This window comes from Empidonax traillii, unplaced genomic scaffold, assembly GCF_003031625.1.
Source record: "Empidonax traillii isolate 1590-97213 ecotype Southwest subspecies unplaced genomic scaffold, ASM303162v1 scaffold27:size3997909, whole genome shotgun sequence".
NCBI lineage: Eukaryota > Metazoa > Chordata > Aves > Passeriformes > Tyrannidae > Empidonax > Empidonax traillii.
In genome coordinates, this window is record NW_020955220.1 from 425,320 (window position 1) to 438,826 (window position 13,507).

A 13,507-nucleotide genomic window follows, 5' to 3' on the forward strand; every position below is an offset into this window, starting at 1 on the left:
CCCCCCCCCCGTATTTTAGGCTCCAGCATTGTTATGGTAAGCTTTGCACAGCACAACATGTTTTTCTCTCCACTTGATTTTCTCTTATTAGCCCATTTTTCCTCTTGCCCTCATTCTGTTTTTCCCTGCAGTATGCGAACGCCGTTTGCTGAGAAACTGTGTCAGCCTTCCTCTAATTAAGAGTCTGGCAGGAGCCAGCGCAACAGTAATTTTGGAGATGACGCTTCCACTTTGGAGCTGACAGTAAGCTGAGGTGCTGCGGCAGGGGCTCGTGCTGGGGATGCAGGAATGTTCTCCGGCTGAGCAGGGCAGCGAGACGGGGGAACCACGAGGAGCCCGGTGCAGGAGCAGTGAGTACCCTGGGTACATCTCAGCTGGGGTATTTAAACTGTGTCCTCTTGAAAAGCAGCTGTGGGAATGGTTAAATCTCAGGTTATATCACCAGTTTATCCCTTTGTGAGGGTGTCTGTATGTGTGTGTAAAGGACAGAAATAAATTGCAGTGGCCCTAAGTTGGCTGCGTCTCTCGGGAATAGTTGTAATGTTGGAACGCAAGATAGAGAGCTCGACAATTAAATGGCCTGAAAAAGGGCAAATAAGGAGAAGTTATTCAATGTCTCTCTGTAATATGGCTTCAGACCCCATAGTTCTTTTATTAGCAAGAAAGCTCAAAGCAAACAAAAGGAGACAGGAACTGGGGATCTGCTTGCCTCAGGATGTTGTGGATGCTAAAAGCTTAGAGGTTCAAAGAACATTTTGTGGCAGAAAAATGCACAGAGTCTATGAAATGAAAGCAGCTCTGCCTGGCTGAGAAGGCTTCAGGGCTGCTGATCCCTGGAGGGTGGAACGTGTGCTGGGGAGATATCCCAGATGTCCATCCTGCTCCTGCACACCCTGCAAGGTGCTAGGACTTTGGTCCAGCGTGGTGTGCTGCCTGTATGCTTTATCTGAACAGCTGAGGGATTTCGTGTCATGTCATCTCATAGTTTCCAAATTGTCTGTTGTGTCCATGGTTGCGTCTCTCCTTCCACTCCTGAGACAGAAGCTGCTGTTGAAGGTGGTGCCAGCCCTTGCTCTGAAGGAGCCTAGTGGGGTGTATGGGATCAAATGTCTCATGTGGCTGAAGAGAACTCAGCGATATTTTTTGATCTTTCTAATGACTCTGTGAGCAAGACTAGGAGAATGAGTTGTGTGGTTCGGGAGCTCCAGCAGAACACAGACAACCACATGCCAAAGCTGACCTCCTTCTTCTCCCCTCCCACCCCATCCATAGATGTTTGCAGCTGGAGAGAAGTACAAATAAGAGCAGATGAGGCGACTTTTTAAACAAAGTCCTTTCTATGTGGTTGGTACCTTTAGAGCAGAATTCAGCATTTTGCCTCTACTTGCTGTGTCAGATTTGCCTCTTGGGGGCAACCTCACCCCACTCCAGCTGAGACCAAAGCGAGTTCAAGCGCTTGGGGGGCAATGACTCAGTGCGCATCTCTCCCTGCCTTTGCGTTATCTGATGATTTTCAGCAGTCGAGGTCATTATTTGCTGAAAGGATTTCTGGATTTCAGGCACGGAGGCTGGCTGTTCATGGTTTTTCAGAAATGATCTGATTGGGTTTTGAAGGTCCCTTTCCAGGCTTTGAGTCCTTCAAAGTTTTTTCCTACCCTGGTGTCCTTCAGAGAGAGGAGGGCTAGCATGAAAGGACGTGTGTTTTGTGGTTCTGGTTTAATGGACGGAGCATAAATCTGTGTGAGGAAGATTTACGGCGTTCTCTTGGCTCTTTTGCCTTGGACTGTCACTAAGCCTGTTAGTGCTGCGGATGTTCTGACCTATCATAGGAAAGAGAGCAAACTTACTGCTCCAGCTCTGCTTCATCCCCGTGCTCTTGAGCAGGTGTCTTGTACAAACCCCGTCCACACATAACCATTTGCATTTATTTAAGGGGCGTTGAGGTAGATGATGGAATAAAGGAAGTATTATTCACGCTTCATGTTGTGGTTCCTAATGGTACTTTACATGCTGATATGACCTACAAAGCTTGTTGTTTCGTGCCTGCAGTGCTCTGATGTTCTTCCTACCCTGAGGGTCAGAAATGACAAGAATAAACGATCGTGATGAGTGCCTTGCAATTTCCTGCTCTCACGCCTCGGAAATGTCCTTGCCAGGGTGCAGCTCAGTGACCTTGCCGGCCCAGGCAGCGGGGGAGGCAATGCTTTTGTCCGGCCAAGGGAGAGAACGGGGCGGCCTTTGCGTGAGATGTGAGGGCAGATCGATTTATCCGTACTCGAGTTTCACCTTCTCTCCAAAGCGCAGGGATGCAGCAGGGACTGGGCATGGGGATTGGCCCAAGCCAAACACATGCAGGGCCCTTCCCCGTGGAAAATACCAGTGGAGGATGCTGGAGCAAGAGGAGTTAATCATGGACCCCAGAGCACAGGGACTACACGAAAGAGGGGTGCAGGACACTGCAGTGTGTTTGTGCCCGGTGAAGGAGTGAGTCAGTCCTGCTGGGACGGCAGTTCCTGGCTCCAGCCAGCCTGGGTGCTCGGACAGCAGCAACCGCGCAACTCATTAACCCAGCCCTCTGGCACTCGCTCTGCTGGCCTTGACACTGTCCTTCTTAATAGCTCCTCTTTTTTTTTTTTTTTTTTTTAATATTTAATAAAGGTAAATTAGCTCTATGGATATGCAGGTACATGAATCAAAGGAATTCAGCTGACTCTTGAATATACTGTTTGTACAGAGATGGGCTAAAGCACCAGGACGTGATGGATGCAGCCTGCTCAGAATACACCTAAGGACAAAAAGTGCTTGTAAGGCATCTCACTGCAGCTTCCCAAAATCTGATTATGTAGGGTTAGGGAAAAAAAAAAAATCAGATTTTGGAATACATTAACTTAGTTGAACAGTACAGGGAGAAGGTACCAGCAAGAAGCAAATCAATTCCCAAGGGCTGCTGGGAAATTTCACTGATTTGGAGCTTTAGAGAAAGGCTGGCTGCACTTAGAAGAGTTATGTTTCACCTGAAATATTTAACATTGGACCTTTGAAATGCTTTGTGTATCTAAAGAGCCCACCAAAAATATGCTTACAATGAGCTTTTAGAGGAACCTTGGGCCCATGCCATGCTGTCAATGGATTAACCCAGATATTTGGGTTGTTTGGTTTTTTTTAAGGAAAAGCATGGGAAAGATAAGTTTCTGGGCTCCATTACAGGGAAGCAAAAATTACCATGTAATGAATGCTGGGCTGCTTTTGGGACATGTGCTGATAGATCTGTTGTTAAGAGGGATATGTTTCCATGGCAAAACCATCATCCTAAATAGCACTGTAACTCATCAGAGATGCTGTGGTGGCCCCAGGGACCATCTTCCCGTCCATTCTGAGCATCCTTCAAGGGAATATGGGAGTACAATGAGAGGGGGGAACAGGGCATCCCATGGTGATGCTCCCCACAGCACTGCTGCAGCACTAGGGCTCTGCTGGGGAGGCTGTCAGCTCAGCGTTTTTTCAGTTGTTTCTGACTTTAAAAGAAAACTACAACAAAAGGCAAGCTTGAAATAGCTCATTTTACCTCAGCAGAGAAACAGCTTGCTTTGAGCATCATTGTCACTCAGGCTAAATTACTTTTAGATGTTTTTAATGACCGGGTAATGTTTTTCAGCTGTTCATTCTGCAGCACCCTGCTGGGGGACAGTCCATCTCTAAAGATCAAGGACTCTAATATTGTGATTGTTCTTCCTGACATTCGTTAGGGTTTATTATTTGATGCGTGATTCCTTGTGGCAGAGATGTTTTTAGCTAAATTTACAGCTACAAGCTCTTTTATTTGCAGAAAGGGGATCTGTTTCTAAAGGGATGGGACACTGGCTATGCATGTAGCAGTGCAAGGTCACAAATGCAGAGGAGAAACTCCGGGAGATTGAAGGTGACAGTCCAAATCCTGTTTGCACTGAGGGTGACATTACCATTGGGCTGGAGGGATTTTTACCTATCATTTGTTACTCCTACCTTTCATTTCACTTGTAATGCACAGCACGGAGAGCTGTGACTTACAAAATGATCCCAACGGGAACACAGTTTGCAACATCAACCGTGCAGGTCTCCCAGATTCCTCTTTCTGAGGCAGGCATAGCTTTTGCATTCATTCCTGAAGGCGACTTTTAAGCCGCTCGCCTTCGCCATCTCCGGGTTTTGCAGTGCTTCTAGGAGATGTATTTTTAAATCCAAGCTCATAAATTTTGGAAGCTCCTCTCCTTCCCCCACCCCCTCACCCCTATCAAAGTGTCAGAGCTGAAGAAAAACTGCGAGAATGATGGATGCGCCCGGCTCTGCTTGCCAGTGTTCTGCCTGTGTGTGGGGGGGTTATTTACTGCACTGCTGGGTTGTTTCTTCTTTGGTGGCAGTGATGGCAGTACTGGCATTTGGTGCCTGGGAAGGAGAGGCATGATGCCCATAGGTCCAGCTGTGCTTTGGGCTGGAGCAGGCAGGATGGGGAGAAGTCACTTGGGCACAGGGACACAAAGGGCCAAAAGATCCCTGGGGACATGGATCCTGGCTGGTGGCTTGGTCCAGAGGGTGGATGCTGGGGGCCATAACACCTTCCTGGCTTTAGCTCTGGCTGGTGCAGATTAGCTCACTCAAAAGGGCAGCTTTTAAAAGCCACAAATCCTATCCCAGCCCTCATACAACCCCAGGAGTGCATGTTGCTGCTCTAGGCAGTTTGTGGCAGGGACCTGACCTGCCGTGCAGGGGAAAAACACAAGGCACTGTGCCCCACTGCAGAAACAGAGACACCCCTGTGCTCCCTGACCAGGCTGGAGCCCGCTCACTTGTACTGGGAGCAGCTGGGATGATGGGCAGAGGGGTTGCTGATGTCTAGCTGTCTTCTGAGCTGTGTCTGTGCCTCTTCCCTCCCTGCAGCCACCTTAGTCCTGCTTCTGCCCCAGAGCTGGGACAAGACCCCGTGTTGAGCCCCAAAACTCCACTCTCCTATGGGATTTCCAGTGGCTGCTGGCATTTGACACCCGTTCTTCCAGGAGCATCCCAAAGCAGCTCTGCCGGTTGAAAGGCAGGTCAGGACCCTGCCCTACCACAGTCTCACCAGCCCTTCCCTGCGGGCATGCTGCCGACAGATCCTGAGCCAGGGAGATGCTTTCCACTGGCTTAGAGAGTTTTGCAGACGAGCAAACCAAACCCTGCCAGCTCCCTGTGTGAGCGCCTGTCCTCCGTGAACTCCCGTGCGTCTCTTGCAGCCGGGCTTGTGGGAACGGATCGGAGGCTGCTGTGACTCAGCTGCTTCTCCCTTGAGAAAATCTGCCCTGGCACCGTGCTTGGCTCTGCGGCTGGGGCTGCCGACACCTGGCAGCCTTCATCAACAAATGGTTTTGGGCAAAACATCCCCACTTCCACTGCCAAACATTTACTGAGGGGAAATGCAGCATCTGATCTTGCAGGAAGTCGAGGCAGCAGCTCTGCTGCTGTACTGAGCTGGGGTGAAAAGTCCCATCCCTACCTGAAGCTGAGCCCTAGGCTGGATGGGCTGCAGCGTGGTCTGGCTGTTCTGGTCTGCCCCTGTCTTTTTCCATCTCCTTATAACTTTCTCAGACAAATTCTTCTGCAATTGTAATTTTCCCTGCTGGCTCTCAGCCTGAAGAAACAGTGGTTTGGAAAGTTTGCTCAATGACTTGAAGGGAAGAGGCTCCCAAGCCTTTCATGCTCTGTGCCCACTGGAATATTTTTTTCCCTGGGGCTAATCTGTGGAGCATCACGCTTGGCTTGACGAGTCCATGACGCTCTCAAGGAACAAAGCCAAGCCTGGTGAGCGTGTGCTCAGCTGCTGCAAAGCCCCGAGTGCTGTTGGACTCCAGTCACCACAATCAGGTCTTTTCTGCTCCTCCACTCCACACAACGCTGCTGGGCTAGAGTCTGTACAGGCTGATCCTGGTGCAGGCAAAGGGGACTGACGAGATAGCAGATGCTGGAGCAGTGAGGTTTACCCCATGGTGTGGGGCTGGTGTGCTCCCTGATGGGCTTTTTTTCCGTGGAGGCAGGTAAAGCAGTGATGTAGGTCTCACAGCATAGTTGAGGGATGGAGGGGCCCAGAGAAAGGCTGGTTTGCTTGTTGCTTTCTCATGCCAAAAGGGAAAAGTACCCGTTTTTCCGCTGGTGGTTTTGACTTTGCAACACGCCTCTCGTCATGGTGCGAGCTGGCACGGCTTTAGCATGAGTTTCACAACTCTTTTGTGGGTTTCATAAATCCCCAGCTGCTGGAGTGCTGTGATTGTAACTCCCAACTGGCTTTTAGACCAGTCTGGAGAGCAGTTTGAAATGGTCAGATGCCTGCTGCCTCTCAGCCCGCAGAGGCGGGCAAACCAAATCGCAGATCTGGGGCTTTATCTCACTTTTCTTGCTTGGGGCAAGGGAAAGGCAGGCTGCAGGCACTGCTGAGCAGAAGCCAGGCCTGCCTTGGGAAGCAGTTTCCTACCAAAGAAATCCTGCAGATCCTGGTCAACCCCATTGGTTTGATAGGCACTGACACCCTGTTGGTGCTGCAAGCCCCAAACTGGGCCCTTTGTGACGTGTTGCTCCTGTGCTGTGCACCCCTGCCAGTGTATTTCTAATTTAATTCTGGCTGCTATTTGATCCTGCTAAGTTGTTTGTATTTACGCCTCTGTGATCCAAAATGAAATCCTCTGTCTGACCAAACCTGGTTCCCAGTAGTGGGGAGGGGGACATAGAGCAGTGGGGAGGGCAGGGGTCTCCTGCCATTCACCCAAGACTCCCATGTGTATGGGATATCCCCCAAGGTCTTGTCTGTGCAGGACAAGAGAGGGGGGGCAGGGGGGCTGGAGCCTGGGAGCTGGCATGTTTTGGGGCAGCAGGCAGGGTGGGGGTCCCTTGGGGTCTAGGGGGACAATGGGCGCTGAGTTACAACTAAACCAGAAAACGCTTCATCCCCAGCAGAGCCTGAGGCACAGTGGTGTTGTGCATAAGGACCCAGAATCCTATTGTTTTGTGCTCCGCCCGGGTCCCCGTGTCCCTCCAGGAAGGCTGCATGCTGGCAGTGGCTGGGAAGTGTCTCTGGCAGGGAGCACCTGGCAGCGCTGCTGCCCTGGGCGCTAAGCTGCAACCTGAGTGCACACAGGTCGCCGTCTCCCAGGCTCGAGGCGAGTGCAGCATGTGTGCTGGGAGAGCTGATCCGTGCTAATCCCATCAATATTTCACGGTGTTGTGGCCCTGTTATAATTCCTCGCATCATTTGGGATGCCGGCTGGGACGTGGGTGCGGTGCCAAGTGAAACATGAGAGCTGCCATGGCTTTGCCCTGGCTCTCTGGGCATCGGAGGGGTGAAAGGGGCTGTCTGTGGGCATTTCTACTGCTGCTGTGGGTAGAGTTGTGTGGCAGAGACAAGTGAACCCAAACATGCCGGCTGAGCGTGGGCATCCGCCTGGTTTTGCCATGTGTTGGAGTGATGGGGTGGTGCCCTGATGGGCAGCTGGCCCTGGCGTGGATGGGGATGTGACATGGGAAGAGCCTGCTCTGTCTGACCCTCTCTCTGTGGAACAGTGTTTAAGAAGAAATAAAACAGTAACCAGTCTCTGGGCTGGTGATCAGAGCACAAAAACATTTCCTTTTCCTAAAGGCTGTTTGGAGAAACAGGGAGAGAGCATTACAGATAAAATCTTGCATGGTTTTGGGGAGGGTGGTTTCCCAGGGTGCCATGTCCTGACCCCATGTGGTCCCCTCATCTGGGCTGTTGTCTGGGCTAGGACAGGGCTCTAAGTCATATGAGGAGCGTCTGAGGGAACTGGGGTTGTTTAACCTGGAGAAAAGGAGGTTCTGAGTAGGCCCTATTGCTCTTTACAACTACCTGAAAGGAGGTTGTAGCAAGGTGAGGGTCAGGCTCCTCTCCCAGGCAACCAGTGAAGACAAGAGAAAATGGCCTCAAGCTGCACCAGGGGAGGTTCAGGTTGAACATCGGGAAGAAGTTATGCTTTGTAAGGGTGGTTAAGTATTGGAACAGACTGCCTAGGGAAGTGGTGGAGGCACCATCCCTGTACATGCTCAAGAAATGACTGGATGTGGCACTTAGTGATATGGTTTAGTTGACTAGGTGTTGTTTGGTCAAAGTTTGAACTCAATGGTCTTGAGGGTCTTTTCCAACCTTTATGATTCTATGATTCTAGGCTGCTCCGATAGGATATTCCTCTTCCAGCCCCCTGCTGGCTCTGGGGTGAGGTTGAAGCAGAAGCCAGACCAAAATTGATAGCATGATCACCTCTGTGGGGCAGAGGGATGCCGGTGCAAGAGATGGTTGGGTCTGTTTGGAATCCACTCTGCTGCCTGGAACCCACTCTGACGCTTGGGAAAGCTGTGCAAATAAGAGGAAGGCCCTGGCCTTCAGTCTCGTGGAGCCCTAAATTCCTTCAGTTAATCTCATGGGGGCAGCAGAGCAGGCGAAGCTCTGAAAATGGATCTGTTTCCAGCTGCTGATGACTCGTGTTAATTAATTAAGCTTCGCAAGCTTGGGCCTGTAAAAGTGCAGTGTTGGTCGCGCCAGGCTCAGCTTGCTCTGCGCTCATGCACTAATTATCCCACTGCCAGGCCAGCAGCTAACGAAGCTTCAATTTGTGCTGGGTTCGGCTTCCAGCCACGTGGGAGGCAGGGAGTGCTGTTGTAGGACGGGACAGACACAGCACCCTGGAAAAGGGGGGAGCCTTAGGGAGCCCTGTCTCAGCCCTGGCACCCCCTTCTCCAGCGCTCATGGACCAGTTCTCAACATAACTGACCTTGCCAAGGTAGGGAATGGGGTTCAGAGAGGGTGTGGGGGACTGGCTGCCTTCCAACGCCTGAACTCCTCAATCCCTGGGTAAGACAGGCTGGCCAAGAACATCCCTGCCTCACCAGCCCTGCCTGGCTCCCAGTGTGTGGGCATCCCACTTCCGCAGGGTGGGCAGAGAGGTGGGGCAAGGTGAGGTGTGGAGGAGATGCTGGAGTTTTGCCCAAGGACAGGAGGAAATGGTAATTATTCTCTGGAGCATATAGGAGGTGAGGGTGGGAAGGCAGGGAGCACTGGAGGAGGTTGGTAGCATCTCTGCTTTGTTCTTCTGGTGTGCCTGGGAGGGGGGACAGGGAATAGGTCTTGACCTATCATGCTGGGTGGGGGGATAGTGGCTGCTTGGTGAGCGTGTGCAAGGGTGACAGAGCCACCGGTCAGCAGGAGCACCCAGATGGCTGAAGACTGGGGGTATTCAAACCTCTGTTACCCTCCTTCCCACCCACAGTGTTTTTAGGAGGCAGAATCCTGGCAGTTAGAGGCCTCGAGAACAGCATATGAGTCAGATTCCCTCCGGGAACACCTTGGCCCTGCCACCCTTACTGATGCTAAAGGGTCCAGGAGTGGTGGGAACACAACTGGGCCTGACCCTTATTCCCAGACTCCCAATGCTCAGCAACTTCAGCACAGCCTGCTCAGCTCTAAGCCCTACTGTAGGTCTGGCTCCAGGTCTGCAGGGTGGGGGTCAGGGTGGCCCTTCCTGGAGACCTCGCCCCTTGGAGGGGTTGGTGTGAAGTGGAGGGGTTGAGCCAGGATGGTGCTGGGACTGGGCACCTCATGGCTTTGTAACCATGGGCTGGCAGCACCCGGCCACCCCACCAGCCTGCGCAGCTACAGCATCTGCCCACCTCCCGCTCCAGCTGATTTCCAACTGCCCTAGATCCAACCTGCTGATTACACACAGCTTTCTGGAGGCCTGCCGAAGCTGTGAGGAGTGAGGGTTGGCCAGGTGCTGGAAGCTTGCGAAAGGTAAGCAAACACAGGCCTGAACCTGGCAGCTCCTGCTCATGGGGAGGAGCTACAGAAGCCACCCAGGATTAAAAGGCTCCACACAGAGCCCCAGAGAAACCATTACCTGCCTGTGTTTCCAAACAAGCTTCTGCCGTGGGTAAATGGGGAGACACATGCTGAGAACAGAGAGAAGATGGGGTATGGTGCCTGAGTCAGGCATGTGGTGCAGGATGCCAGGGTGGCTTTGGGGAGCAAGGAACCTTGGTGAGCACTGTGGCACCGGCTGGGGGCTGCACTGTGCTGACAGTGGTAGCACTGACTGGGGGTTGCAGTGTGATAGCACTGGTGGCATGTGCTGTGTTGGCAGAGCAGGATGATGCTTATCCGTGTTTGGTCACACTTTTTCATAGTCATCAGCCCGCAACACCAGCTCTCTGCCTCCCCGGCCTTGCAAAGGGTTGGCACATGGGCCTTTGTGGGGCTGCATCACCCAAACCACCTACTCTGAGTGAGCTCCCAGCCCACCCCACGTGTGGGGTGCTGACCAGAGGCTGCACGGCAGCAACCCTTCCCTGTCTGCCGAGGGACATGCTGCCACCTGGTTCCACCCAGCGCAGGCAGGGGCAGCCCTGTCCCGCTCCCCTCCTTCTCTTTCTCTTTCTCCTCCTCCTCCTCGCCGCGGCCCCACGCCGGCCGGCAGAGGGCGGTGCGGGGGCTCGGTCGGGCTCGGCGTGGTCGCGCACAGCCGGGCTGCGGTGCCGAGCCGAGCCCTGTCGTGCTTGTCGTGCCGCTGTACCGAGCCGTGCCGAGCCGGGCCGCATCGCAACGCACCTCCCCGCACCCTGCCGCGCCGTGCCGCCCGCACCGCCCACACCTGCTGCGCCACCGCACCGCACCGCACCAGGCAAGTGCCGGGGAGACGCGAGCGGGGCCAGCCCCGCCGCTGGCCGGTGCGGGTGCGGGGTGCGGGTCCGCAGGCCGGGGGCGCTGGGTTTGGGCGCCGCGTCCGCGGGCAGGATCCGGAAAGCTGGATCGTGCTGCTGGGTGCGGGTGCTCCGCGCACAGGGAAGGGAGCTGGGGCTCGGTGCTGAGTCCGCAGGCAGGATCTGGGGTGCTGGGTGCGGGTGTTGAGTCCCCTGGTAAGGCCAGGGGTGCTGATCTGGGTCTGCAGGCAGGGTTTGGGGTGCTAGATCCGGGTGCTGAGTCTGCAGGTAGGATCTGGGGTGCAGGGTATGGGTACTGTGCACACAAGCAGGGTCAGGGGTGCTGAGTCTTGGTTTGGGTCCACAGGAGCACTAGGGGTGCTGGGTCCAGGTGCTAAATCCACAGGCAGGGTTGGGGGTGTTGGATCTGGAGTGCTGGGTCTCAGTCCGGGTCCACAGGCAGGATTGGAGGTGCTGGGTCTGCATGCTCGGGTGCTGGGTTGGGGTGCTGAGTCCACAGGCAGAATCTGGTTTGCTGGATTTGGAGTGCTGGCTCAGGGTCCCTTGGTAGGACCTGAGGTGCTGTGTCTGGGTCTGCAGGCAGGGTTTGCAGTGCTGTATCTGGGTGCCGAGTCTCCAGGCAGGGTCTCAGTTGTGAGTGGTGGGTTTAGGGTGGCTGAATCTTGGTCCGGTTCCACAGGCAGGATTGGGGGTGCTGGGTCTGCATTCTTGGGTGCTGGGTCTGGGTTCTGAGTCTGCAGGCAGAATCTGGGGGTGTGGATCTGGATGCTGAGTCCACAGGCAGGATCTGGGGTAGTGGTGTGAGTGCTGCACACACAGGTAGGGTCCGGAGAAGGAGGAGCAGGGTTCTGACCTGCAGAGATTGAAGTTGATGCCTTGGGGAAAACAAGAGGGCAGAGCCTTTGAGACAGGATGGACAGGGGTTCAGGGTAGGTCTGATGCAGAGTGAGGATTTGGGGGTTATGAGTGGGAGGGGAGGTGGGATATGTCGAATCTGGTGGCAGTGCAGGGAGTTTTCTCTGAGGACAGTTTGGGGTGGGGGATGAGATGGGGCTGGGGGACCTGGATAGGAGTGACGGGGGGACATGCTGAGGGTGTGAGGGAACACGATGACGTCAATTGCAGACAGACAGGGCACCAGCTCCAGGAGGAGAGAGCTGGATACAGCCCTTCCCCAGCCAGCTAGGAGGATCACGGGTATGCAGGGAAAGGGATTGCTGGGGACACTGAGTGTTACCTGGGGTAATTGGGTGTTTCAGATGGCTGGGACAAGATACAGAACCAGTGCAGGTGGTGCAGTGCAATACCTGTCCCCCTCTCCTTCCTTTTGGGAATCGGGGTGGTCACAGAACGTGGCTTGTCTGAGCCTTGACTCCTTGGGATTCATTTCCATGGGGTTGCCTTGCTGTGGGGGCTGCAGATGCCCCCAGGCAAAGCAGACCAGCTGATGCTGGGGACTTCTTTGCGCTGGGGTTGAGCTGCATCTCTGTGCCAGTCCAAGGGTAGAAGGTACCTGCTTTGCAGCCAGGCAGCCCTGGGATTTGGGGCTCTTGTTTCCCTTTCCATCCATAGCCACGTGGGCCAGTGACTTGCCCCTGGCCTTTAAAACCGGGAGCATGAAGTGGGAGGGGGAATCATGATAAGGCTCTTCAGGTGCCAAGAAAAACAGTCTCCAAAGACAAAGAGGCTTCCCAAAATGGATGAGGAGTGCAGATTCGCTCAGATGCAGGGAAATTATTACTAAAAAAAGCTATGGTTTTGGTGCTAGTTGTCCTGTGGACTCGGGCTGCTTTGCCTCCCCCTGCAGCAGGCACAGGCTGGGAGCCCCCCCCCCGCCACCGCCTGAACCCCAAATCTGGGCAGGATGACCATAACAGCCGCGGAGATGCTGCCCCGCAGGACAGGTCTCTCCTTCATCTCGATTTGGCCAGGCTTGCTCTGCCCAGAGGGATTGAGGGGCAGGGAGCTGCCCCCAGCAGGAAAGATCCCTATCGTGACTTTGTTGTGTTGCAACCTGAGGGGAACAAAAAACCCCAAACCCCAACACCCTTTCGGTTCCTGCAGATGAGGCTTTGTGTTGTAGGTTTGTTCTTCCCCCCTGCCTTTTCCAACATCCATTTGAACCTTTCACCACTTTACCCACCAGGAATGCAGAGGGTTTGCTGGAGCTGGGAGGTTTATTCAGCAAATCTGGCAGGTCATATGCCGGGAAAAAACATCCAGGTGTGCTCAGCAGGGCTGGCAATGGGGGCTCTGCCGGTAACCTGTGCAGGAGGGCAGCAGTGGGTGCAGCGGAGACGTGGTGCCAGCCTCGCCTGGCCGCGTGTGGGGAATTTCCCTCCCTGTGCTTGCCCGCCGGCTCTGCTTGGCATCTTGACGAGACCTGTTGGGAAGCAGCTCATGTGATGGGCGGTTTTGTGGCCGGGGGGAGCCTGTCCCGGGCGACCTGCTGCCTCTTGGAGGGGAGGGGATGATGCCCTGAGAGCTTTTTATGTATCCCTGCTGCGAAAGCCCCCTTCCCTCCCCTCCTCCCCCCTCCCCCCGGCAGTGGTGCGGCGCCTGTTCCTGTTCAAAGGTGAGAGCTCCCTGCCGGGTTGACGCTTCAGGAGGAAATGCTGCTGCCGTCATCCCTCCCCGCCTGGCTGTGCCACCAGCTCCTGGTGATTTACGAGCATGAGGGCTTTGCAATAGCAAGGTCATCACCAAATCCACCCCTCCTTCTTCCCTGGGCCCGAGCTCTGCTGCTTGGAGATGAAGGAGGATGAGGATTTCAGGTAGCATG

At 54.2% G+C, this 13,507-nt stretch overlaps 1 protein-coding gene across 2 annotated transcripts in view; it reads left to right on the forward strand.

Moving 5' to 3' along the window:
• Positions 1–220: 220 nt before the first annotated feature.
• The window catches only part of SEMA4G (semaphorin 4G), a 29,653-nt gene continuing 16,366 nt past the window's right edge, over positions 221–13,507 (forward strand). The window contains exon 1 of one of the 2 annotated variants that reach the window (XM_027907750.1): positions 221–350. The gene's annotated coding sequence lies outside the window, so the exon portion shown is untranslated. Of the gene's footprint in view, positions 351–10,637; positions 10,678–13,507 lie in introns of those variants that run through there. The other variant, XM_027907773.1, reaches the window with a different exon arrangement.